The sequence below is a fragment of the Ovis aries genome, chromosome 1 (assembly GCF_016772045.2).
Source record: "Ovis aries strain OAR_USU_Benz2616 breed Rambouillet chromosome 1, ARS-UI_Ramb_v3.0, whole genome shotgun sequence".
In the NCBI taxonomy this organism is placed as follows: domain Eukaryota; kingdom Metazoa; phylum Chordata; class Mammalia; order Artiodactyla; family Bovidae; genus Ovis; species Ovis aries.
This window is the reverse complement of record NC_056054.1, coordinates 116,564,817-116,591,870: the sequence shown is the minus strand read 5'-3', so window position 1 is coordinate 116,591,870 and position 27,054 is coordinate 116,564,817. Positions and strand designations below refer to the sequence as shown.

The 27,054-nt window shown below is 44.1% G+C and overlaps 1 protein-coding gene across 5 annotated transcripts in view; it reads right to left on the bottom strand.

The window, feature by feature from the left end:
• Window positions 1–27,054, bottom strand: part of PBX1 (PBX homeobox 1) — a 336,948-nt gene that overhangs the window by 251,858 nt on the left and 58,036 nt on the right. The window lies entirely within an intron of this gene.

The window sequence follows — 27,054 nt, the reverse complement described above, 5'->3', positions numbered from 1 at the left end:
CCCTAGTCCAAAGTCAGATTTGAAAAACGGCTTTATTAAGAGAAAGATTTACTGTATGTGAACTCCAAGCCTAGAAAGTGGAGGAGGAGCAGCTGAGAAAGACAGATCTGCCAGACGGGGAGCCCAACTGACTCCACTGGCTGATGTTACCTTTTGGCAACATCCACTGACCCACACGACATCCTGGAAGCTCCAGGCCTTTGGTGTTTAACTCTTTAATAACAGCCGAGAGTCCCCTAAGTTCAGAGCTGGCTTGATAAATGGCAGAGCAGATCTCAAAGCCAAGATGGAGCTTTTACTCTAGCACAATTTATTTCAGGGAATAATGTTACTGAGCATCTATCTTATTTTAAAATTCTTTTTTTTTTCCCCAAAAAATCTATCTTTCTTTTCTCTTTTTTTTTGCTTCTGCTTTCCACCATCTGTGTGTGTGTGTGTGTGTGTGTAAAGGTGGCAGGGTAGCTGATAATTCATTGTTAGATTTGGGGATTCTTTTACCTAATTTCTAGGACCACCTATAGTTCAGGATTAGCATCCTGGGAAGGAAGATGGGCTGCTACCTTAACCGTCTAGGATCAGCACCATTTTGCACACAGCTCCTAGAAGAGACTGGCCTGAGGATGCCATTTACTGAGTAATAATGAAACTTGACTGTTATTTCCTTTTTTCCTCTGTGTGGTCTGATATGGGCTGGACAGGATAAAGCCAGGAGGAGACAGAAGTGGATTTACCAAGAAATTTTACTGTGATTCTTGTCAAGTTTGTAAAGACAGATACAAACCTCCATGGTGTTTATCCAAAGTATGAAAACCAGAAAGCAGCTGGCCAGCTTTATTCCACCATCAACTAAAAGCTCAGTGACAAATTAAGCCCTCTACATGAAAGCTAGGGGTATCAACAGTAGACAGGTGCATTATTAATCAAAATGTCCAGTGTTTGGGGCACTAGACTGAGGATCCTGGCCCTGGCCTCAGAGAGCTTACGGTCTATTTAGGAAAGAAAGAACTATAAAGAGAATAATAAAGATACAGTGAACTCAAAGAATATGTAAATATATAAGTGAGCCAAGCTACCCACAAGAGTTAGCAAGGATTCCCTGATACACCCTGCATAAGAGTCATCAGATCACAGAGGTAAGGGCTTCAGAGTTAGATGGACATGTGTTCGAATCCCAAACATCTCACTTACTAGCTATGTGATTTGGACATGAATTTAATCTCTCAAACCTCCTCTGTAAAATAAATGCTATAATTTCACTTCTTCAAGGGTGTTTATAAGCAATGAATTAGATTAAGCTACTTAAACTAATTTGGTAGAAAAAAGGTATTAGCTCATTTTTAGTCACTGGAAAGAAGCGCAGTGATATGAACTAGCGTGGTGACAGATACATTGCTGTGGCACAAGGTGGGAGGTCGCATGCCGGAACTTCAAACAAAAACGCTTCCCCATCTGCACTATGGATTAGCTAGAAGGTGCGACAAACAGAAGAAAAGAAAATGTCCCCTTCGCCACAACCCGCACTTTTCCATCGATTCCGGAGCGTGCATCTCCGAATCTTGCTCTTCATTTCTGCTAAGCGGCCCCTCCACCAATACTCTGTCTTCAACCACGAGACCACGCCAGCGCTGCTCGTCTCCATGCACTAAATCTGGACAGTAAGTGGCATCGCCCTGTCACAAGGGTAGGGAGAGCGTCTGCAACGCCCCATTTAACTGCTCTGGGCTTCTATCTCTGGGCTTCATTAGCATATTTCAGCAGTGCCTTGATGGATGAAGATAGATGGGGGAACATCATCCTTGGTGAAATCACTGTTTCATCAAGGTTAAACCAGCCTCAAGCTTCGCCACCTCCCTTTGTTTGGCTAAGTCTCTAATAACAAAATTAACGGCAGAATTAATGCCCAGGAGGCTCCCAGTGAAATATACTGATGCCCCTAGAATGAAGCTTTAGCCTGGACCTCCCAGTTTATAATCCATCAATCAGTTGCTTCCATACTTTATCTTAAAATAGAACATCACCTCCGTCACAGCAGAAGCCCGCCTCTCTATCCTTTTCTTTCATCTGAAACAGCTGGGCTGGGTAAAAGAACAAGAGGTAGCTGGCTGCCTTCAAATCATCACAGTGACACCTGTCAAAGCAAAGGACAGACATCCAGTATTCTGTCCTTTCTCCATGACTAGACTATGAGCTCCTTGAGGGCAGATGGTTTTTGTTATATTGCTTCCTTTCAGCATCTCATGATGTGTATTGCTTTCTAAGGCAAGCAGCTCATGTTCACTGCATCCTTGCTGAGAATGAAGAACTGTGTTATCTGTGATAAAAACACCTACTCAAATTCGTAAATCTGAATACCTCCTCTCTATAAAGACTTTACAAGACAAGGTTATACTGCAATGTTAATCCTCAGGACTGTAGCAACTTCCCCATGTTTAGAGTTTCAACATCACTTCCACGGGATTTCACCCCCTAATCAACCACTGGGACACACTTGGGTGGTAATTCTCCAGATGAAAACAGATCGATGCCCTGCATGTCCTAACCAGGACCAAGCTGAGGAATGATATAGATGAGAGCCAGGTGAAACGTCTGAAGTCTATTTTTAGTTCCCTTTCTTATTAAGAGTCACATCCCCTTGGCAGGGCTTCCCTGGCGGTAAAGAATCTGCCTGCAATGTGGGAGACCTGGGTTCAATGCCTGGGTTGGGAAGATTCACTGGAGAAGGGAGCAGCTACCCACTGCAGTATTCTGGCCTGGAGAATCCCATAGACTGTATGGTCCATGGGGTTGCACAGAGTCGGACACGAGCGAGTGGCTTTCACTTTCACTTCCCCCTTGGCAAGACACTTCCACACACTGGGACTCAGTCTCCACTAGACAGGATAAGCCTGTACTAAGTTCCTTCAGTTCTGAAATGGGGTTACTACCAACTTCTCATGTATACTTTCGCAGGAAGATGATGACAGAAACGCAGAAATACACCTGAGTTCCAAAAAATAGGCATGAGAGTAATGAACAGTATTAGAGACAGGACTTACGGTAAGAAAATAGAATATCGTGAACGTAAACATTCGATTTTCTAACAAAGTGAGACAGAGGAAGAGAGGGAGAAAATGGGGGAGGGTACACGAGGGAGACGAGACATCCAAAAGAGCAGCCTCCGTGTTATAGAACTAATCAAGGTTGCCATATCTCACTGGACCTCAGGTTTCCAGGAGAATTCATGAAAATCAAAGGCCTAAAATCCATCAAGTGTTCTAACTTCCTTAAAGGAAGGGTCCTAGCTGAATACCAGAAGTCACTATGACCACGCAAAACCAAACACAATACGTGCCATTTGTTGTGGGAAGGATGCACAACACAGGCCGGCACCACCGGAGAGGGCCGAAACTCAGCAGACAATAAAATCTTCCTCACCCTCTTCTCTGATGTAGAGTAAGAGCTGAAATGATTAAAATGCACAGAAAGAAAGAAGACACAAGACCTGGAAGCAGTTTTTCATACCTCCCTGAGAAACAGCTGAGGGGACAGCCCTGAGACAGGCTGGGGCCCAGGTTGCCCCAGAAGCTGCCTTCGGTGGTAACCAAGAGCTCTGCTAGACTCGCACGCAGAGAACCACGTGAAGCCAGGGCACAAGAAGACAGGTCATTTCCACATGCAGCCCTACAGGAGGGCAGCTGGGGAAGCACGCCTGGCCAAGAAAAGGCCGAAACTGCTTTACTGGTCTAGATCAGGTCACTGGGTGTCCCCATGGCCTGAGCAAGTCTTCTGGGTAACACAGCAGGAGCTGCTGTACCCCGTTAACAGTGAACTGCAGGGGCAATGGTCCCACCCACGTCTCTCCTCTCCTCTATTCTCTCGCCTTCCTCCCTGCCCCCAACCCCAAAGAAAAACACTCAGATGAGTATCATGAGTCAGCTGTGGCCCAGGGCCATGAAATGTGACTGTCAGAGGCAGCTCAGGACGCAGCGCAAAGAACAGGTGGCATGGAATTCTAGAACCACACTGCTATCCACCTTCTGCTCACAGTCCACCAGTGGCTGCTCCAAGGGAAAATTTTTGAGAGGCAATCTCTCCGTGCACAGAAATGGCTGAGGATGCCTGTATCACGAAGAGGTTCTAAATGCCAGAGCCAAAAGGGTTCTGAGAGACCAAGCCCCACCTTTGACAAAGAAGTGAAGCTATTAACAGTTGTCAGGGACTTCCCTGGTGGCCTAGTGTTAAAAAAGCTGCCTTGAAATGCACGGGACTTGGGGTCAATCCCTGGTCAGGAAACTAAGATCCCACATGCTGCAGGGCAACTAACCTGCGTGCCACTAGAGAGAAACAACTTAGGCCTGATGCTACCAAATAAACAAATAAACACTTAAAAAACAAAAACAACAACAAAAAAAAACAGTGGTCAATCCAGAACACTGTGCCTGTGTTTGCTTTAAGACACAAGGAACTAATGAAGAAGAAGTACAAACTGTCCCTCGTGGTGGTATGATGCAACATTCCACAGACATCCAGGCAACCCTGAGATCCACGTTTCCAAGGACCTGTGGAGGACATGGAACCATCCCGAATGGAGCACTTTCAGAGCAGTCCAAGCTGGTAATTACCAACGCTGGACTTATCTGACTCCGATCACCATCCTTGCTTGGGAAACTGAGAATGAGAGTCTTCAGCAGGACTTCCATGAAAGGAAAGGTGAGAAGCTGAAGCTTCCTCACAGGAACCCCTTTGCCCCTCTGAAGACTAGCGGACACACAAATCTAAACACAACAGAGAAGACACAGGCCCGACTCCAACCCAGCTCAGCTAGGCTTTCAAAAGCCATGCTGCGGTCCATCTAGAGGGCGTGCTGACCTGGCAATCCTGAAATCTAAAATCCAAGTGTTGGCAGCTCCTAGCCCCTCTGACTTATGGGACTTCCTGCGCTACCCTATCCCCTCTGACTCTGCCAGGGGCTTCACTTATTCCATCAGGCCCTGGGATTTCGATCCCATCTTGGAATCAGTGGTCTCTAGAATCCCAAACAGACAATCTCACTGTTCTGTATGGCTGTCTCATCATCGCTGAAATGGGAGCCAACCATCCTCACTAACCCTGTAAGGACTATCTAAGAAATTACCAAAAATTCCTAAGTGCCCTCCAGGCTCGCTAGGAACCAAGTCAAACCTCAAAAGAGGAGGGGTCTCTCATCCTCTCTAACCTCAAAAGAGGGACATAGCAGCTCTTCATTCAGAAGGCTAAGACTGGGGAGAAAATCAACAAGTTTGTGCTAAGCAGGCAGGCTACAGGGCTTCCCTTGACCTTCTCACTTCCTGCTCTGGAGCCACTAGGAGGAGGTTTACAGCACGAAGCCCTTTATTCGCGCCACAGGTCAGATGTGCCAACACACTTGTGCCTTTCTGAACCTTCAAAGTCACCCTAAGAGGCAGATATCGACATTACCCTTTCCAGACAGAAACACAAAGATTCAGGAGGGACAAGTGGCTGCATAAAGCCACACCGCTGGCAGGTAGGGACATTAACAACTGAACCAGGGTCCTCTGATGCCAAGCCTGCACTTGGCTGCCACTCAACTCCCGTGGCAGGAGCTGGACTGGCAGGACCGACTCACACCAGGAGGGGTAGGGGATGGTATGCTCACACTCTTTCTCTTGCTGCCAGATAATACTTTCCTTCAGAATTCAGCTCCAAACACTCCCAGTGCTCCATACACACAACTCTGACCCAGGAGGCCTCAGGCAAGAAGCCCCTTCAGCATCGACCCTGAGCAGGTGACCTCACTGAGGAGCGCCGTGCGCGAGGTGCCGGTCAGAGCTGGGAGAAAGGGCAAGTCAGCAGGGCCAAAGCTCGCCTGCCTTTCTCTCTCCCGACCGCTTTGTTCCTCGGACCCCAAAGAACAATAGGTGGTCACGCTCTGCTCCTCCTGTCTTTCTTTCACATGGGCTCTGACTGTGTGTGTATGTCTTTATCAGAAAATTGACTGTTTTATATTATATTCACACACGCTCTCCAGAGTAAAGGCCCCACGAGACTCAGAACAGGCAGCACCAGAGAAGGCCAGTACCTTCCTGGAACCCCTCTTCTGGCTCAGCCATCAACCCACAGGTCCAGCTGTACACAGTATCTCCAAAGGGGAAACTGAGGAATACTGCACAAAAATCAATGCTTGGCCTGAGAGAGTTTGGAAAGGAACCATTTTAAAGCGCATATCTGTATATTTATCCACCCTCATTCACTATGTTTTCCTACATCTGACTGTGGCCAGGGCAAAGTGTGACCCGTGGAAGCCATCTCTAATTTCCAGGCGCAGAAATCTGCGCAAGTGACCACGCTGTTGCCGCTGTTGCTAGGCAGCACAGTTATGTCCATTCCCTGCTGCTTGGCAACCAGCATTTCCCATGACATACACACACAGTCATCGCAGTGGCACAAGTGCCTTGAACTGTTGTCTTACAGCTTTCAGAGAAAAGGACTGAAATTCAAGGACCTTAGAATCCTGAATGGGTCCCCTGCAACATTCCACAGATATCCAGGTATCCACAAGATACCCTTAGAGCAAGATGGCCCCATTCAATCAAAATGCGTCCCTTTAGTGACTCATGAATTTGTGCCTGATGGCTGCACAGATCTTATACTGAATGCAGTGACATGCCAGAGAGATGGGAAAGGAGCTTGAGTCAGCAGGCTCACACTTTTGGAGAAGAAAAGTCTGAGCTGTATGCTCCATACCAAAAACTCACTGGTAGAATAAAGATCTTTTCCCAGGATCGCCTGTGTAGAGGACTGGGATAAGGCAAAAGAGCCAAATACCTTAAATGGCGATGTTTCTTTCTGTGATCCCTGCCCAATGCCAGGGGAACTTGGCAAGCCTGTGCTAACTGAGGGCAAAATTGTCCGACAGTCATCCTAACCTCATTGGTCACAATCTGTCAGCTCCCCAACAGCAAAGCCAAAATCATGAACTTATTGTTCAAGCCAAATAGCTGCCCACCGTATAACAGGACGCCCTTAGCCCACTTCCTGTCTTTGGGTGATAAAGAAACAGATGCGCCAAATCCCACTGGAAGTTGGTGTCCCAGCATGCACTTGAACTCAGCAGCCCTCGGCTACAGCCCCTATCGTCCCAGCTTCATTGTTTTCAAGCTAGACTCACACAAGAATCACGCTCGTGTATATTTTTCTTTCAGTTTTATTTTCACTCAACTTTTAAATGTGTTAACTTTTCTAACAGCCCCTTTGGGAAGAATGAAAACAAGTTCTGCTATGCCCACCAGGCAATCCATCTCTTAATACCATCGGGGGCATATGTATTCCCTTCTACATCTGTTTCCAGGATTTTAGAAAATTCTCCAAGCATCATTCTGATTCTACTCCGAATTCAGTGAGATCATCCAAAGTGATAACCCTATTGGTATTTCATCATCATCTCAGTCCCTGCTAGAGAATTTTTCCCATCATTAAAATTAACAAGGTCCATTTCCCAAGTTCAAGATACTGAGTACTCCTGTGGGTGGAGTTTCGTTTCTCAAATTGAGCTACAGTTCTCTATGTGCGAAGTTACACTAAGCGTCATTTACTTTATTGCTACGTAATAAGAAACCAAAATGAAAGCGCTAAGCTCTCCTCCCAACACATCGTACACTTCGGCAGCCACACTCAAATACACACAAACCACACATTTCCAACTCAGCCCCTGGTTTCTCTGCATTTGTGACCACAAAAGGAACCTTACCACAGTTCAGAATCAATGGCTTGGCAGAAAACACTTGTGCCTTCTAAGCGGCCCAGGATCTAGCGTTACAGCCAATGTGAGAAGAAAGCCACAGTCCTTCCTGGACGTCTGACAAAGCCATGGTGTCCACACAGAAAGTAACCAGGGTGAAAGGACCCAACCAGATGGGAGGATTTCTGTTCTCTTCTCGACAGCCAGCAAACAGGTGACTCAATAGCTAGAGCTGAGTGTGGCCTTAGTCAACAGCCATAAAACATTCTAGTCTGACCACAAAATCATGGTGGAACCCTGGATCACCAAATAAAAGAGGTCCTCAACGCTACAGCACTCGTGAAAGGAAGAGGAGAGAGGATGAAAATAAAAACCCGATTTCATAAATGAGGTGGAAAGGAATTCTACAAGGGAACTATAAATGTAAGATCCCACACACCAGCTCGAAACAAGCTGGCCTCATCCCTGGTGTTCCAAGCTGAAATGAGATGTTTCCAAGATGGTCACAGAGAAAGGCAAGCAGTCACTCAGATCCACTCCTTCAGCCACCCTTGCAGCTACCTTTTCTTAGTTAGCTCAACCAATTTTGTTTGCTTTTTCCCCCCGTCTCTATAGGCCTGTGTTTCAGTAAAAATAAAATATAACTGTAACTGAGATCAAAAGGAAAAAGAGATTAAAAAAAAAAAAAAGATGTTAGGGGCTAAGACTGAAGCCTGGGAGGGGGTGCCCAGTGACTCCAGGCCACCAGATTTGTCAGAGCCCATTAACCCGAGCACGGAAAGGAGCTCACAGCTCCCACTGTTGGCTGATCAAAGTCCAATCAGAAAGTAAGGGAGGAACCCAGCCAGCCTCATGTGACCCAGTGCAGGAAGCCAAGTCTGAAAAGAATGAGCTGTGCTTGTGAATAAGGTGCACCCAGACATCTTTACTGAGCATGTTAGAGAGAAAGGGGGGCGGGGAAAGAGAGAGAAGGAGCCTATTTGAAGCAGCATCCTAACGAACCTTAATAAGTTAATGCAGAAATCCTCCCAAGGAGTCTGGCTATAGGAGACACTGGTCTCGCCTGAATCAAAATCTGTTATGTTGTAATATAATAGATGTAAATTAAAACAGAAAATCTATCATGCCCCTAATGTACCCTGATAGCTGAGTGTGTGGATCCGTCCGAGGAGCGGCACCAGGAGGAAGGGTGATGTATGGAGCAGCTGGATGGAGGGTGAAAAGCGTGGCGAGCCGCGCGGGAGGACGGTGCAGCCCGCTCGCGCGCCTCAGACCCAAGGGCAAGAGACGAATAAATGTTGATTAGTGTTGATTTTGTCCGACAAACGCCTGTCGAGTGACAGTTGGGCTAAGCTGCACTGAAAGAGAACCATTAATCTTGGTCTGGTTTAAGTAGAGTATATTAATTTGTGTCATTTTTACTAAGTCGTACGGAGAAAGGCCTCTTGCTGCTTTGCATATGACTGCTTTGGTGGTTCAGCCCAGTTCCCCTCCACACACTCCCCCCTTCCCCCACACCTCCACCCCCCCAGCACTTTTTAAAACAGATACCGGGATGGCAGCGGTGGCAGCAGCAAATTCAAATGACACAGCAGGGGAGCAGGGGACTGAGAGCTCCTCTCTTGGATTAAGAAAATAAACTCCCAGGGTGTTGGCATAGCAACAGCATTTCAGATGAACTGCTATATATTCAGTGATTAATAAATTAACATTTTTTACAGTTGTTCCTCCTTTCCTCCCCACCCCCAGCCTCGCTCTCACTCCCCCTTCCCCCCCCACACACTTCCACCTTCTCTCAGATGCATCTCTGCCTCCTCGAAGGGGAAAGAAAGGAGGCTAGCATATTTGCAGCCCCTGAGCTAACTCCTGTTCAGAGCTGCCGTCTCTAAAGACAGATACCGCAGCGTCTTGTCACTTATGAGGCCGTGAGGAGGCTGGGGGGCCAGGCGACAGACCCAGGCAGAACAAAGTTCAACAAGGTGCATGGAACACACTCAGTGTTTGGGCCTTTCCAAGACCTGACCGGCTAGGAAACAACTAACAGGTTTTGTTCTCCCCAAAAACACATACCTGGAAAAGGACCCTAAACAATATCCAACAGAGTCCTGACCTTCCCCTCTAGGGCTGCATGGAAAGGAAGTTTGTGCCCCTAGGATGGCGGTAGTTACGTTAGTAGGAAGCTGACACGTCCCTTTTTGAGTGGACAGTCATCCAACAGACACTACAACAAACGTGGGCAATTGGTGTTCCAGAAACAGAACCCGATGGGCATCATGAGGAAGGGAAGAACAAACAGACGCGAAGCGCCGTCAAGTTCAAAAAGCACTCTCTCTTCGAATCCTTTATGAAATGCCACTATGTTTAAGGCATCACAAAGGAAGAGGGGAAATGGTAAATTTTATTTCTTTACAGCACTCGCTTGCACCAGTGCCTTAGTAGAATCATCAGTCCAAGGGATACCCCAGCAGGTGTGGAACCAGGCCAGGTCTTGCTGCAAACCAGCCGCACCGACCTCAGCCTCTTGGGTGACACGTGGCCACAACATCCCTGACGGAGCCTTTGGTCGAATCGCCCTGAAATCTACAACTATAGGTTCTAAGAAAGCAGAAGGAATACTCAGTGAGCAACTTAGAAGCTGTCTCCAAAGCAGAAGAAAGAACAGACGTATTGTGTACGGGTCCAGAAGACAAAGCTGGCACAGGCTGTGGTGAGCCGGCAAACGTGTTCCTTCCTCGGTTAAACGGGAGATTAAATGATATAACCTTCTAGGTAGCTCGAGGCCAGTGCTGGAGATGATGAAAATAAATACAGTCCTACGAGGCTTAACACGAACCAGGTGCTGTTTCAATGGCTTTAGGAATATTGACTATGAGAACAATATCTATGAAACAGATACCACTGTTATCCTTCCTATCAAATAGATACTGAAGCAAAGAGAGGTTAAGTAATATGTCCAAGTCACCTAGCACATAAATGGCAGAGCTGGGGTTCAAACCCTAGCCGTCAAGAGTCCAGAGCCAGGCTCTTACCTAGCACATGATCATGTCCTCCACCAATTCCATTCAAATTCTACCAGATATAAGACACAGTCCATGTTGGGACCCTTGAATAAGAGCAAAATGGGCCTGGCAATGAAAATATTAATAATAGAAGATGATGTGATAATTAATAACATAAAAAAGAAAAGGAGATGACTGAGACAAACAATAAAAAGTCATTCAACACCATTCATTTGAGGACATTCCACATACAGGGTGTGGTACAGTGGATATGCACTCAGGAAACTGGTTCGGAGTCTAGCTACCCCACTACGTGTATGAACTCAAGCGGGTTAATATCCACCTTGGGCTCTCTCCTCTGTAAAACAAAGTGGTTGGGCATTTCTAAGGTTTCTTCTAGATCTATATGAGCAGGTTGAAGGTCCAAACACCATAAAATCAATATCCCACTTTTTAGGTTATTCTCAGTCACCCAAATAACACCGTTCTGTGCTTCCATTTCTCCCCTTCCATAACCGTCGTGCTTGTGGAGAGCAGCAGTGAGTCCAGGTTGCTTGTTGTCTACACCATACACACCATACGGATCTAATGCATCCAGGCCACAGATTCTCCCCAGTCTCTCCATCATCAGAAAGGTCTTGCTGTAAGTGGGCTGTGGTAGTTGATATAGGGCAATAAATTGAGAAAAAAGCTTAAACACAGGTCTGGAGCAGTGTCGAATACCTAGTGGGCATTCTGCCTATTCTACACTAACAGGATATCTCTCATTCCCGAAATTATTTATGGATTATGAAAACCTATATATACACTCAAGGTCACAGAGTTTGGCTTTTCTCTCCCTCCCATGTTCAGCAGGAGAAAAGGTGTGCTACGAACGTCAGGACAGGTACACCAGGTCTCACTGTTCTCACAGCCGAGCCTGACTTCTTCCCTACCTCCCTCTGCAATCAGGATATCTGAGCTTTTAATTCCTTGGGAGGAATGGGTAGCATCCTAGAGGGAAGAAAGAGCATAATGAAAAGAAAGAGCATAATGAAGGGGGTGAGGGCAGTGGGGGGCACTAAAGGATACCTCCCTTCTTTGTAACTTCAACTCTGGTTCTGCCGAGTCAATGAGGTGCTGCCAGGACCACTGATGCCGAGGTCACGGCAAGGTCCTATGGTTTCAGGGCAGAAGGGTATTAGGTCAGCCCCAAGTAATCACGGTGATAACCATATTAGTATTTGTCCAGAGAGAGGGGTAGTGTGAAGGGAATCCCATTAAATCCAAGAGGACTCAGATAAAATGATGCTAAGGGTCAGACTGAATCTCACAACAGCCTGTGATTTGTGGCTTATGCCACTTCCCTAATTTGCCTCTCTCCGGCTGATGGTCCATGAAGGTGAGGGGGTTATTGAGTGTTGCCCAGGCTCTGCTTATGGAACAAGCAAGTCACAGCACTGATCGCCTGGTTCCTGACTCTACTGCAGTCACACTGGCTTCCAAAATCCTGTTTTGAACTGCAAAAACAGTCAAATGTGGAATCAAATATACTTCCAATTCCTTGATTTGTATTATTTCCCTTCATTGGCTATGAATACTGATTTATCTCAGTGATTTCATATGCATCTTAATCGCTTTTCTCTTGTGTGTTCAAAGTGTATCTGATGCAAGTGTCTGTCTACAAAGACAATATGTCCTGTTTATATATTATCTATTGTGGACTGTAAACAGTAATGGCAGAGTCTGTCTTTTCTCTATCACACTTGTAAATATGCCCAGAGGCTAAGCAGCTTCTCCAATAAGTAAAATAAATAATGAATTAAGTAAGTGGACTTGTCACTCTCTGTGTGGAATATTTATGCTTTGCCCCTTATCTCAGTAAAAGGGTCAGCACAGAGTGATAGCGTTTACTCTCCTTTTATTCAATTTTTTTGTTCCCCTCCTCCGCCCCCATGCTTTTATTCCATGAATCTGAGAGCTATAGTTTCTAGCTTCTCTACATTGTTTACATCTAAAGACATTTAAGTTTGTTCATAAAGTACTCTGAAAACTGCAGGAAAAAAACTCTCTCTGCCACTAGGTTTATAAAACTACTTGCTTTATTTTAACCAGAACTTTCATCTAGCACTTAAGTCAGAGGGAGGCTTTTAAGAGTTATATTTTTTTAAAAAGTGTGGTAACAGCTATATACATTAATCTGAAAGAAAAAGAATAAGCAACTCTGGGTTTAATATATTTGCTTCTTCCTTCTTTCCCTCCCCACCCATCAATTTCTGTCAGATTCCTACATCTCCCGGATGGAGCCCACGTGCTGCTATTTCATAATCCACTCTGTCAGTGACATCAAACTACCTGGAAACCTGCTAGAGCAGACAAGGTGTCTTTATAGGAAGGTGAGACTCCCTGGCTTTTGTGTGATGATGCCAAATGCTTGCCATTCTTGTTTTACTATGAGTTGTGGAGGAAGGAATTCAGCACATGATAGAAGGAAAGGATCCAAAGACTGCAAGAGAGTAACTGCCAAGTATCTAATGGGACAGTGTGACCAAGAGGAACAGTTTTGTAGGTTTGTATCTGAGAAATCTCAGTTTTGTCACTTATTAGTCTTAGGAGATTAGACACTTTATTTATTCTCTCTGGGGCTCAGTTTCCTCATCTGTTAAACAGAAACAATAACCCTTTCAGGATCATTCAATGTGCTTTATACAGATAATTTCATTTCATCTGCTTTCTCTTTTCCCTGGTTTTTGGGAAACAGAAAAACGTTATCACATGGAACATTACAGTGTCACTTGATTGACAGATGGATCAATGGAAAATCACTAATTATCATGGGCGACCTATATATAAAAACTGCCTATTCAAATACATGAGCACCATGCCCACATGGTGGCTCAGAGGGCAAAGAATCTGTCTGCAATGCAGGAGACATGGGTTCAGTTCCTGGGTCAGGAAGATCCCCTGGAGAAGGGAATGGCAACCCACTCCAGTATTCTGGAGAACTCCATGGTCAGAGGAGCCTGGGCTATACGTCCATAGGATAGCAAAGACTGACACAACTGAGTCACTAACACACACACACACACACACACGCCTATAGGTCAGAAAACCCAGAAGATCTAAAAGAGACCTTTCTCCTAAAATGCCCCTTACCCCAGGCCTATAAAATACCTCAAACTTAAGAAATGCAGAAAAGAAAAATATATTCAGGATCCTTCTTCACGTCATCCAAGAATGGATTCAACAAATCCTGCTTTCTTTGCCAAGACTCTCAGATCTGAAATCTTTTCCCTAATCAGAGTCACTGATGTCCAGAATCACCCCATGCTGATCACAAGCACTAGCTTTCCTAATGACTTCACAAAAGGACATCAGAACAAACTGCACATTGTTCTAGGGTTGTTTTATTCACCTTCCTGAGAAAGTGGGGGTTTTTTTGATAGCGTTTTTCATATCATCTGTGATTTTTGGCATACTCATTCACACTGTCTTTCAAAAAAGAAACAGTCAAAATATTGCCCATATAAAATATATAAATAGATGGAGTCATACATACAAGCATCCCAAATGTGGCTGAGATAACAGATTACAGGAACTACTACCTTCTATCAAGGAGTTGGCAAGCCAACCTTCTCACTGGGAAAAGAATTGAGAGATTTTGAGGCATAGCCTCACCACCTGTCTACTTCTGCCAAATGATCTCGCTACTACAGCTACCACCACATTTAACAGAAATGCTGAGGTGGCTTGATGGGAAACTTGGCCTGACCGTAAAACCTTCTGAATAATTTCTATTTTAAAGAATCAAGTAATCGTGGCAAAGATGAAGTGCAGCTGAGGACCAGGAGACAGAGGTGTTCATCCCAGTTGGGCAAGTTTCCTACATGCTAAGTGACCTCAACAAACCACATGGCCCTTTGCACCTCAGTTTCCTATAAATGCAATGAGTGGGCTGGACTCAGTTCTATGACTCCTATCCAACACTAACAGTCCATGAGTCAAGGAATGGGAAAATCTGGTGGAAGTGGACAACCTTAAAGAGAAAGATGGAGGACCTAAAAAGGCATGTGGTAACTTGCAGAAACGGTGCCTGGGAGGAACTCAGAAGACAACTTTGATAAGCAGAGGGCTCCTTTCCTCCTTCCGTCTGGCCTCAGTATTTCCTAAGTAGCCAGCCACTTAACACAGATCCAAGTTTAACTCAAAATGTTCAATGTTAACTTTTGATTTTTGGAAAATGAGTGCCAGCTTCTTCACATTCCTTAGAGGACAAGTCCATGAAGACATGCAGAATGATTAACGTAGGAACAGCCACAGCAGTCAAATAAGCAAAGCTACAGATACTAAAGAGAAAAAAAGTGACACCGATGACCAGGCTAAGGGCCCCAGCCCTGGCCCCGGCAGCATGTTGGAGGTCAACCCAAACAAGCAACGACTTCAAGAAGCTTGCAGGAGCATTGTCAGTCTGCTCCACCCTAAGCCATGATGGAACTGTTGCCATGGCAACAAAGGTACTTGAGAGGGACATGAGCAAAGGGAGGCTTAAAAAGAAAAAGACAATATGTGGCCTAAACAAAAATATGTGATGGTGTAAGGGGTGCTGTAAAGCCTTTATTGCCACTTGTTAAGGAAGACCTGTATAGCTCACTCGTGAGTAATAAGGCGGTCAACCCAAACTAAGGCTATAAAAATTTTATAGCACCCCACATATCATATAGCTTTAGATAGATAGAAAAACACAGTGATACATATATAAAGGATTTCTGCAGATACACTCACAAACACACAAGCAAATGTTGCTCTGATTCTGGAAATGCCATCTTCTAATAGAGTCGTTAAATTTACCAATATCCTTAATTTATCGGCTATCAAATTCCACATCCCACCAATTCAGTTCTTAAAAGGTTCAGAAAGCTCAGCTGCAATGAAAAGGAACAGTGATGGTTTCACAGGGAGTAAGACCAACCAGGTGCATAAAGCTAGGAATCTCAGTTCTAGTAGTGACTCCACACTAATTTATTATTTCACAGCTGGATTAACCATTTTCCTACTGCCATCAGGGACTGTCAAAGTGACTGTTCGGGACTTGAAGAGCAAGAACCATTGCAGCTCAGTCTATCTTCTGCACTGAAGATAGACTCACTCACTATGTTCTGAGTCTATGTCCGTTACATTACCCTCAGAAATATGCTCCTGAAGCACAGGCCATAAATAGATTTAGAGTCTTATTAGAAGACTATAGGACTAGAAGACTTAGCCATTTAAAGCAAACCTGTAGTGAACAATTTTAGAGAGGACTTTAAAAAATATTTTTGTAAAGTAAATGACTCCTTTCATTTCTTTTCTCCCAAATTTAGTTTTCTATGAATTTTTTTTCAAGGTGAGGTGCACATAACCCTGAGGATTTCCACTGCGCACTGTGTTAAGAACAGACATCCCCAAAAGCAATTAAGGTACTACTTCTCAGTCACCTGAAACTAAAACAAGGACAGAAAGATGCCTTCTTGGAGCCCATGCTCCATTTGCTGTGACTCCAGGCCACCAGTTTCAAATGCATGGCCCCAGCAGGAAACCAGCTTGCTTAAATGCAGAGGCCACCTCTAAGTATTTTGCAGTGATACATGATTAAAAACAAGATCATATGGATGAAAGTATGCCATGCTCACTGGAGAAAAAAATATTATAAAGATGCAATAGATTGGTATTATTATCTCTGTGTTATGCTCAGTCATGTCCAATTCTTTGTGACCCCACAGACTGCAGCCCATCAGGCTCCTCTCTCCATGGAATTTTCCAGGCAAGAATACTGAAGTGGGTTGCCATTTCCTACTCCAGGGATCTTCCTGACCCAGGGACCAAACTCACATTTCTTGCATCTCTTGCATTGGCAGGCGGACTCTTTATCACGGTACCACCTGCGAAGCCCTATTATTATTTCTACTGAGCCATTTCTAAAGCACAGACACGGATACTCGCCTGGCCAGTATAGACAGACTAACACCCATCCCCTAACTAAAGGCCAAGTTCAGTCCCTTCAGTAGTTCAGGAATCATGACCAATCAAGCGGAGCACTCTCAAAATATCTTGTCCAGCACACTGGGCCGTCCTTCAGGCAGAACAGTATTTCCTTTCTCTGCCATTCTGACTCTCCTGTCCTGTTACCAGGGGTCCATTCTCGAGTTCCATTGGGGTCACCATGTGGGCTCAGCACTGCCAAGGTAAGCCATGCTCTCTGAAGCAGGAGGCAACTCTCGCCAAACTGAATACCCAGAGGCTGCAGGTGACACGATGATCAGGACAAGCAACTACCAGCCACACGTGTGTCCCAACACAATCCAAAATCAAAAAGACGTTTATAATAATGGAAGTTCAACGGCTTCCATTTTGTGAAGTGTTAAAGGTGCCAAGAGGCTGAGTTAAAGCTCGGGCTATGAAAGGAGACTATAAGTTATATCTCTTTAAAAAAAGAAAATTAGCAAATGGTTCATTTTACCTTAAGTGGGGGGGGGAAGGCATTTTCAATTAGGTGAGTGGAAGGACAAATGCTCCAAAGTGCATTCTGCTAAAGTTATAAGTGCTTTTGAAACCCCTCCTGTCAAAGCGTGAGTAACACAAGATTTAAGATGCCCAATTAATTTTTCCCAGCCACTAGCCAAAAGTAGATGCAGGAGGAGGTTAAAAGCTAAGTGTTTAATTAATATTAAATTTATAAGATTCTCTATCACTGAAAGCATTGTAAAATTGAAAAAGCAGTTAATTTTACGGTTGCTGTGTATTCCTCTGCTTTGATCTTTGATCTATGATATAAAATCACCAACTGTAAAGATTCCCCCGCTTTATTATACCTGTTTAATGGTGAGAAGGAAGAAAGAGAGGGGGAACCTACAGACATGAATGGGAGTGAGGTCCTGAAACTGGTTATTAGCGTTGATCAGAAAGAAACCTAGACATGGAATATATTCAGGAAATAGCCTTTGACCAAGCCACAGAGGGAGACAAGGCATCCTCATCCCCCCCTCGTTTTTCACACCTCATTCTTCTAGAGTACTAAGACCAACACAGCAGCTGGCTATCCCTGACTTCAGACAAAACACTGAAGCAGAATTAGGGAAGAATTTTCTGAGAGTTGCCAAGGCTTAAACTGTTCATTGGAATCAACCACAACATTGCCTTTTCTACAGAGAGAAATTCTGAAATTAGAAAACTGTGCATCCGTCTTGAACAGCCTGTATAGAGATTTATTCCACCAAGGATTCCATCTACTCACCCACGTGGAGAAACCCAGGCCTGGACAAGGAACTCTCAGCCAGAGCAATGAGGCCTCTTTCATCAGGGGCATTTACCAAAGCCCTACTGATAAAAGGGCAAGGGGACAGGAATGCGAGGTGATGGAAGGGAAACCTGCTACCACAAAACCATCCTGAGCAAGTTTTCCCAGGGTTTCAAAACACCCAGTTTCTGCCAACCAAGACAGATATTTGGTGCCTTTATAAAAGACCAAGTTATGAATGCTTAAAGCTATAAAGGGGAGAGGGAGTATGTAGCCCTCAAAGAAACCAAACATTTGGCCTGCAAAAACACCCGATACTTGCCCTCAGCTCTTCCCCACTCAAAGTCAGCATGCGGGAGGCGGGCAATTGGAGGATGGGGGTGACGGGGTCCAGGGAGAAACAGGACTGGGAGATGGAAGAAAAGAGAGCATTCCCTGCTCAACAGAACTTTGCATCCTAGCCCCCAAAGGAACAATGGGGGCACTTCCGACTCCTGGCCTTCTTCAATTCTGTTTCAAATCCAGAGACAAAGGCCTATTATGCAGAATAGATTTTTACAGAAAGGCAGAAGGCGGGTGAGGGGGAAACAGGATAATTCATGTGAGGTGTTTTTTCTTTCTTTTTTTTAATCCCATCAGGGATCTCATTATAATTTCATTATTAGCAGAAAAACCAAATAAGTGGCAAGAAAAAGAATCTCAGCTTAATATTAACACACACACACACATACACTCACACACACAAAGATGAAAGATCTTCTGAGCTTCAAAGCGGCTGCTAATTTCCCAGCTTCAAACGACTCAGTGAGAAAGACACTGACAATGAATGTGCTTTTGCCACCGGCTCACTTATAAACTTTTTTTTCCCTTTCTGCCTCCCTCCTCAAAATTCGTCCTCATTTTTAACTGGAAGCAAACATCAGATGTAATAACAGAATTCTGAGTTCATGCATAATCTTCCTCTAGTGGTTTATCAATAAAAATATAGAGGAAATAGAAAAAGAGAAAGAACAGAATGATGCTCAGCTGAAATGCAGGGATGCTGAAGTGGTGGAATGTACAAGGCTGAACCTTACATACAGAAAGCAGGGACTACACTCAAGGCCTCAAAGCTGGGAATCTGTATCTCTGACGTCTCAATGCTGGCTACAGTCAAAGAGGGAGAGAAGACAGCACACAAGAGGAGAAAGAACACAAGTTTCTCAGAGCACCAAAACCACACAGCATTTTTAGATTTTTTTTGTCCACAACAATTTGCTTTTTTTTAATTGAAAAAAATTTTAGTTGATTTATCATGTTGTATTAGTTTCAGATATATAGCACAGTAATTCAATTACATATACTTTTTTCAGATTCTTTTACCTTATAGGTTATTACAAAATGTTGAGCATAGTTCCCTGTTCTATACAGTAGGTCCTTGTTGATTATCTGTTTTATACATAGTAACATGTATGCTTTAAGTCCAAACTCCTTGTTTCCCCCTTCCCCCTTCCCCTTTCCCCTTTGGTAACCATATCTTTTCTATGTCTGTGGGTCTTTTTCTGTTTTGTAAAAAAGTTCATCTGTATCATTTTTTTTTCGGATTCAGCGTATAAATGACACCACGTGGTATCTGTCTTCGTCTGGCTTACTTCACTTGGTCTGATAACCACAGTCTTTTTGACTCACTGAATTCAAAAGGGAATTCCAGGGAGGTCTTCTCAGCACAATTCTCGAAAGACAACCACTAACCACTATGTCCCTTAAAAGACAAGTTCTCTCACCAGCAAGCATTGATCACAAGCACAGGGATGGGCAGTGCCTAAATTTAGAAAACTAAATGTCTCCATGTCAAAAGGGCACAATCTATTAAGTGCAGCGATACATTTTTCCTTCTTTATTTTCACAATCAATCCTTTAGGTAGCAAAGGGTAAGCCAAAGGGAGACAACCTCAAATTTTAATATAAGCATCACTACGGGAAGCCATTCTGTCCCCGGGCCCATGTCCGAGAACCAACAAAGAGGAAGGTTATACTATGAAGCTTGAGCCAGTGAGTAACATCTAACAGAGGTAGTGCTCAGTAAATAATAAAACCCAAACAAAGAAATCTATCCCCTTCCACATTCCTCAACAGTAATAGGGCATACTGCCTTTGGAAGAATGGCCAGTGAAAAACTACAAACCCACCTCATGGCCAATAACCTGAGAAAACACATTTCCAGAGTACAGACTTGGTGCCCAAAACACTAAGTTTCTTTGCATCTATAACTGTCTTTTTCCATCAAGAAGTTACAAACTTGAGACAAGTTTACACTGAATGCATGCTTCTAAAAGCTTTCCCTGGTGATGAAGTGGGATATCGCAAACCTAGCTCTCCTAGGCATTTTTGTTCTAGACCAAAAAATAAATGAGAACAAGTGTTTAGAACTGAGGTTCCCATAAGCTAGCGCCAAGTGTACCCTGCTGTGCTCAAGCAACTATGTGAGTCTCTGTTTTGGAAATACTGGGTTGGCCAAGAAGTTTGTTTGGATTCTTCTGTAAACAGTATCTTTTTTTTTTTCTTTTCAGATTCTACATATAAGTTTTATCATATGTTTATCTGTCTGACTTACTTCACTTAGTATAATAACCTCTAGATCCATCCATGTTGTTGTACATGGCAATATTTCTTTTTGATGACTTAGTAATATTCCATTGTTGGTATACATTCAATGAAGTGTGTGTGTGTGTGTGTGTGTGTGTGTGTGTATGTGTGTGTTACCAAAAGGGAAAAAGGGTGAGGGAGTGAATAAATTAGGAGGTTCGGATTAACATACACACATTACTATACATAAGCTAGATAACCATTAAGGGCTTATTGTATAATATACTCAATATTTTGCAATAACCTCTAAGGGAAAGGAAGAGCATCTGAAGTGCATTACCAGGTATGAACTGAACTGCTGTGCCATAGTGGCACGAGCGGTAAAGAAACCGCTGCCAAAGCAGGAGATATGGTTTGATACGTGGGTCAGGAAGATCCTCTGGAGGAGGAAATGGGAACCAACTCCAGTACTCTTGCCTGGAGAATTCCACAGACAGAGAAGCCTGGTGGGCTACCGTCCATGGGGTCACAAAGAATTGGACGCAACTGGGCACACACACACCTGAAACTGATACTGTAAATCAACTACACTTCAAAAATGAATAAATGTATATACAGGAAAAAAAATCTATGTTGCAAGTTGTGGCAGAACATGTTCTGCAGGAAAATCACTCAGTTCTGACTGTGGGGACCTTTCTACCCTATGGAACCACTGCACGTGTGCGCAGTCACGCCCAGCTCTTCGCAACTCCATGGGCTGCAGCCCGCCTGGCTTCTACTTCCAAATTTATAATAAGAGTCGCTGGAGAAACAGACAATACTTAGGTAATTTTCACAAATACACTTTCTAGATAAAACAGTTGCCAAAAGTGAAGGCTATTTGCTAAAATTTTTATAAGCAGCTTTGCTTTCCTGAGGGCTCAGATGGTAAAGAATCTGCCTGCAATGCAGGTGAACCAGATTTGATCCCTGGGTTGGGAAGCTCCCCTGGAGAAGGGAATGGTGACCTACTCCAGTATTCTTGCCTGGAGAATCCCATGGACAGAGGAGCCTGGTGGGATAGTCCATGGGGCCACAAAGAGTCAGACACAAACGAGCTACTAACACTTGATGATAACAGGCTATGCAACAGTTCCCAACCTTTGTGACTTTTTCATGCCAAAAAATTGTAAGGACCACTACAAGCCAGTCATTCTAATTTTAGCTTCAAAAGCTGGACAAAAGATGCACATGACGAAAAGCCAATAGGGACTGAAAAGCGCTTTCTTACATGAACATGTATTTTATTAACCCCAATAGCATCTCATACATCTGCGTGTAAGCACATGACATTGTTCTGTTTATAGACAATGCCTGGTGTATCTAAGGATTTTCCAAACCTTTTCGAAAACTTCATGGCTTCCCCAGGGTCCATGGCCCAAAAAATGGGAATCACTGTACTAGAGGAGAGAAGATTCCAAATGAAGAAATATATGCCTCGAACCAATTCTTTCATTGAGAGAAAATGACATTCAAACAGCTGAACGATTTTACACACACCTCCTCGTTTTACTCCTACCAACACCATCAAAATGTTGATAGACACAATACAGATAATTTCCCAGTTTATATAGTCTTGATTGCTAGTTTACAACACAATAAAATTTCTCTTTGGTACAAGATCTGATCTTCTATCTACTGTATATACATTTCCTATTACAAATGCTAAGCAAGAGTATTGCAAAGAATAACATAATCAAAATAACATTTCTAACAAAGATCATGCGTATGATCAATAACCAGAGTAGCAACTGCTTAAGAAACATTAACAAAGAATTCTTTCTATCCAGTTAGCCCTAAGGTTTTCGGAAATCGTGGAAGGATGATAGGAAAGCAATAATCCATAAAAGACTGACCTCCCCATAAATGGACATAGGCATTCCTACCCCTAGGACACACCTCCTTCCCTCCACCTCCCTTTCCAATTCCCACTCATCCATTCTCAGCTCCTGTTTGTCTGAGGCCACATGCAACTGGATTTGTCAAGCCCCCTTTTAACAACTTGTTGTCACAGTCCATTACCAAATTGCATATAGTTATATATTCCACTAATTAGGCTTCTAAAATATCATTAACATGTCTCTTGATCATTAGCATAACGTATGAGGCGTCCTCGTTAGGCACGACTCGAGTTTGTTAGCGTGGTAATGAAAGGCACAAGGCAGCCTCAGCAAGAACCTAGACACACAGAAGCGGGGACTGTCCAGGCGCCGATGCCAAGCCACCAAGACGAGGACGGAGACACGGACAAAGGCAAAGAGGGGGAGGCAGAGAAGCACACCCTCAAGAAAGCCTCAGAAACTCGATGGGTTTGGCATTTAGATGGCTGTTTGGCAAGAAGATGAGATTTAATGCACCCTTCCCAGCTTGGAGGGAATTGAAAGCTGGCAAGGCTCTTAATCTGCCTGCGCAGAAGAAGCTTTTAAAATTTCCTAGACAGAAAGGAAACCAACTACAGAAATCGCCTTTCCTCTGACTTAACACAGGGGTGCACCTGCTTCCCCCATTCCTCTGCCACCTCCTCACCAGCCCTGGTTACTGCAAACTGCAGGCAGTCTATAAGAATGACCTGGGGGCGACATTTCTCTATTCCTCACCGGGACCTTTATTAACACCCTGCTAGATGTCTCTATCTATCCGTGCCCACTGCGTTAGTGACAACCATCTTGTGTGTAATGGGGCAGGTCTTACCTCCGCAGATGACAGGCATGCTACGTGCAAAAGAGAGAAGAAGGAGAGTATTTAAAGCATGGTAACTGTGTCTGTAAGAGGAGGGTGTGTCAGCATGTGTGTGAGCCCACGCCAGCCACGTGCCAGACACGGACAGTCATCTCAAACAGTCTGAGATGATGAAAATGTTTCTGAATGTTAGGACTCACAGAACAAAGACAGAATCAAGACCTTGGTTTAGGAAAGCGATAAGCACATGCTGGGTAGAGAATGAGAAGGAATTTGGAGAGAGGAGCTAAGAGCATGTGCAAACCAAGTGCCTAATTCGTCCTGAACAAAGAAAAGCTTGGTCCACATGAGTACACTGTGGTCACAGGCCGAGGGCAGAGAAGGACAACTTCAGAAACAACCGAGCGACTCTCACTCCTCTGCTCACGACTATATGGAAAAACCAGTCAGGATCTTGGGAAGTCGAAGTCCCATCCATGTCTAGTACAGAAGACTCTCTGGGCTAGTATCTCCAAGTCTGAGATTTCACACAGATAAACTGAAACTCCCCAAAGCACTGGCAGTTCAGCAAAGAGAGGGGGTGGGTCACAATGGCTTTTCCGGAATGAATTCAACAGAAGCAACAACGGGAACAGAAATCAAGATGTCTGACAACCCACTGTTTTAAACCACCTTTTCCCAGTAGGATGCCTTTTCCTCCGCCGGGATCATTTCCATCGCAACCCTGCCTTCTAAGACCATTTAAAGAAGCACCTAACTCAGCATTTACAAATATTAAAGTCACTGCCACAGGAGAAAAGAGACTGGGTAAGCTCAGAAGATACCTAAACAGAAGACAGACTAATTGACATCTGAATGAGTGGCCTTAATAGGGTCTCAATGATTGCATGACTTGGTATGGCTAAACAACCAGGACACACTTAGTGTAGCAACTATGTCACTCAGTCACGTCTGATTCTTTGCAACCCCACGGACTATAGCCCACCAAGCTCCTCTGTCCATGCAATTCTCCAGGCAAGAATACTGGAGTGGGCTGTCATTCCCTTCTCCAGGGAGCTTCCTGACCCAGGGAGCAAACCCGGGCCTCCCACGTCGCAGGAGGATTCTTTACCATCTGAGCTGGGAAGGGATAATAAAAGTTAGTTGATCTTATAGACTACATTTGATATGAATGATGGGGGCCTTTTGCTTTAATCTGTGTGTGTGTGTGTGTGTGTGTGTGTGTGTTAGTTGCTCAGTCATGTCTGATTCTTTGCAACCCCACGCACTATAGCCTGTCAAGGCTCCTCTGTCCATGGAATTCTCCAGGCAACAATACTGGAGTGGGTGGCCATTCCCTTCTCCAGGGCATCTTCCAACCCAGGGATTGAACCCAGGCCTCTTGCACTGCAGGCAGATTTTTTTACCATCTGAGCCACCAGGGAAGCCCTTGCTTTAATTTATTCCATTTTTAAAGAAGACAGAAATAAAATGGTAGAAAACATCTAGCCAAATGCCTGTTCAAACATTCTACAGGAGTAATCTTCTGTGAGCTCTGTAATTCTTGCATTCCAGAGCCACAAAACCCTTTCTGATTAGGTATGCCCATCCATCCTTTTCTCAACGGAGCTGTTAAAAACCTCCACTGGCCAAATATGCACTTTGGGTGTAAAAGATTCTTAATTATGGCCAAATAGATGGAATGTACAACAAAAGGAATTCCAAATTCATGATTACTTCTATTCAAAAGTCCTTTGTTGCTTGTGGAATGGCTAACTCGGGCAGAGCCTCTGACCTAAAACTGACTCTAGAGAACGGGTATTAAGCCAGTCAGCACCCCAAGGCCCAGAGCCCACTCGTCCCTCCAGGCTGTCCTCTGCAATGTTCTCCCACATCTTTAGCAGCCAGGCAAATGTCCATAACAGGTTTTGAAAACCAAATTCTCCCTCTGTGACTATAAAAGAAAAAGAAAGCAAAACACAAAAAGAGGACACTTGAAAAACCGGAAAAGATGAATTGGAAGAAAAAAATTTCCCAGGATTTCCTCCCCAAATCTGAAGTCGATAATTACAAATCCAATCACGCATTGAATAGTCTACTCCGCACCGCCCCTGGTTTTAGGCTATGGGGGTACAGTTGTGGACAAGTCCTTACTTCTTCTCAGGGGAACTGTATGGAAGGAAAAAAATAAATAAACATAAACATATGCACAAGCACAGGCAAGCATGTAAACTGGTAATAGAGCATAAAATGATAAGGACTATTTTTTAAAAAGAAAAATGCTATCATTTCTGCATGCCTACAATAATTAGAATTAGCTAGAATTCCACTAACATAACAGAGCCTCTAAATAGTGACTTATGAGACTTGTGTCAGTAAAATGAAAATAAATAGATCTGTTTCTCAGATGTTTAAATACAAACAGGTGTTTTTTAATTACTTGAATACAAATGTTTTTTTTAAGGCAGTCTATGATTTTCTATAAAAGTTTGCCTAGATCTTTACAATATGTATTTGATGGGCCAGCTTTATCACTGATTCAAAAGTGAACTTCAGCCACGTCTCTGCAATAGTTATCACAAATTCAAAATCAATAAAATCAGCCTTGGTGACATGTGGCCATGATAAAGAAAAAATAGTTCCTCTGTCCTCATCTTCATACCAGAAGTTCATGGAGAGAAGGCACCTCATCTCTGAGCCAAGTCAATGGTTCCACCTTCATTTCTCTGCGTGGTGCTCATGGTAGATGCCCCTCCCCCCACCCAACCCCTCTTGCTTTCCATCAACCAAACACATACTTGGGTGGGAGGGAGCCTCAGGGAGAACTGGGACGAACTGGGACCTGTATCAGAGAAAGCAATTAGTGATAGGGAAAACAATATCCACATACCTGGCAGGATTGTGGTGAGAGCTAAATGGGCTGTTAAAAAGCACTCTGTAAACTACAAAATCACATAAATAAAACTTACTATGATCATCATGAAGCCAGAGGGGAGAAATAGCTAACAGAATACTCCAAAAAGCCACATTTCAGCAGAGCTTTCACTGAGGTGTGCTTGGTAACCACACTATTACATCCGCACAGTCTAGCAAACTTCCTGGTCTTATCTCTCCATCTAAAGCAGGATTTTCTTAAACTGACAAAATTAGAAGATCCACGGATGGTCTTTCAAGGGTTCCTTAGCTTCTTCAAATCACATGGGAAAAAAAAAAAATATATATATATATACATATATATGTGTGTGTGTGTGTGTGTATGTAAGTCGATTTTCTGGGAGGAGGGCCATGGCTTTCATTGGACTATAAAGAGACACATGACCCAGAAGATGTGTCCTGCTCTTGCTGTAAGGGGAATCATTTAAGGCTGTATGCCAAGGATTAAGATCATGGAGGAGTTAATATTTCAAGAGTTTGAGAAAGCATCCACTGCTATGTCCAAGCCAGCTGGTCCTTCAGGTCAATTTCCTCCCCTTGAGGACCCTCCTAAACCCACAGCCCCTTAACTGAATAATCTACTAAGTCGCTGCTTGAAAGATATTGTAAATAGCTCCAACAGAGTGCAGTTTGGGGCAGCTTCCAATTAGCCTTCACTTAACGGTCTTTTTTTCCCTGCCAAGTTTGTGCAGTGAGGATCCAAGGCCCCACCCTCTGCTTGGCTCAGAGTTTAAGGGTAGGGAAGAGTCAAGCTTGTGATCAAGCTGGTAGATGTCAGCTCAAAAGTGTCCATATGTCCCACCTGAAAGCCAAAGAGGGAAATTAAAAGGTGCTTGCAAAAGAGGTGTGCCTGGCAGTGTGGCAGCAAAGGGAGCTGGTGTCCCGGGAGT